The following is a 1,128-nucleotide window of genomic DNA, read 5'->3' on the forward strand; positions in this document are numbered from 1 at the left end:
CACGATGTGCAAGAAAGAGGACCTGGCGTATTTCCTTTATATTTAGTGTCCTCGATTACCCAACGCATATATTACTTATTATTATTATTATTATTATTATTATTATTATTATTATTATTATTATTATTATTATTATTATTATTATTATTATTATAAAAAAAATACTTATAATATTATTATTGTTATTATTATCACTATTATTATAATAATAATAATATAATCATGTATAATAATAGTGGATTCGATCTCACATCACCATAAAACACAAATTACTCGTCAAAGCTTCACACCATTCATCAATTTTAATAGCTATGCATTCGATCTCCCTTCACCAGAAAACACAAATTACTCGTCAAAGCTTCATACCTTTCATCAAATTTATAGGTAAAGCTTCACTCACTCAAGATAAAAAAGAACGTTAGGATTTCACTACAACAGCAAATTTATTGACCTTAGACTTCGACGTTATTTGGCGACCTCTAAGGAGGGTGGGTCCATGCTTCAAAGTGACGCCTGCATTAGGAAAATATTATAAGAGCTATGGATGCGCTACTATTGGTAAAATTAATTTTCTAGAAAAAAAATAAATGATGTCTACAGCACCCGGTATTCCCCAGCGGTCTCCCATCCAAGTACTAACCAGACCCGACGTTGCTTAACTTCGGTGATCGGACGAGAACCGGTGTTTTGAAGGTAGTATGGCCGTAGACAAGGGTGCACCAACAATGCAACACTTCGATCATCGAGCTCACAATCACACTTTTGACTTAAAACGTTTTATTGTTTATGTTTAAAAAAAATAAAAATAAAAACCTAAGTCGTAGCTGGTGACAACTTCTGGGAGAAGAGCCGAACAACGACTCCGATCCTCATCAAAGAAACTATCATGATGACGGTGACTCGGCTGAATTTGGAATAATGTTTGAAGAACTCGGATACCAAGCCGATGATAGCGAGTAGATGGGACCTGTTCAATGGCTGACTGAAGACGCAGACGATCCAGGTTTTCAGTGGCTAACGGATGATCAATTCATCAGTGGTGTGGAAACATCGCAGGAGCACTATTCATCTTATGATGAACAAGAATTTAGTCACCTCCCAAGAGTCAACGCATCAACAGATTTTAAC

General features: G+C 35.5%; 1 non-coding gene across 1 annotated transcript; it reads right to left on the minus strand.

The window, feature by feature from the left end:
• Nucleotides 1-591: 591 nt before the first annotated feature.
• LOC117117840 lies at nt 592-710 on the minus strand. Its single transcript, XR_004446954.1, has one exon. It is a non-coding gene; the product is annotated as a 5S ribosomal RNA (ribosomal RNA).
• Nucleotides 711-1,128: the final 418 nt, after the last annotated feature.

This window comes from Anneissia japonica, unplaced genomic scaffold, assembly GCF_011630105.1.
Source record: "Anneissia japonica isolate Jap-2015-1 unplaced genomic scaffold, ASM1163010v1 scaffold61876_len1969_cov193, whole genome shotgun sequence".
NCBI classification, from domain to species: domain Eukaryota; kingdom Metazoa; phylum Echinodermata; class Crinoidea; order Comatulida; family Comatulidae; genus Anneissia; species Anneissia japonica.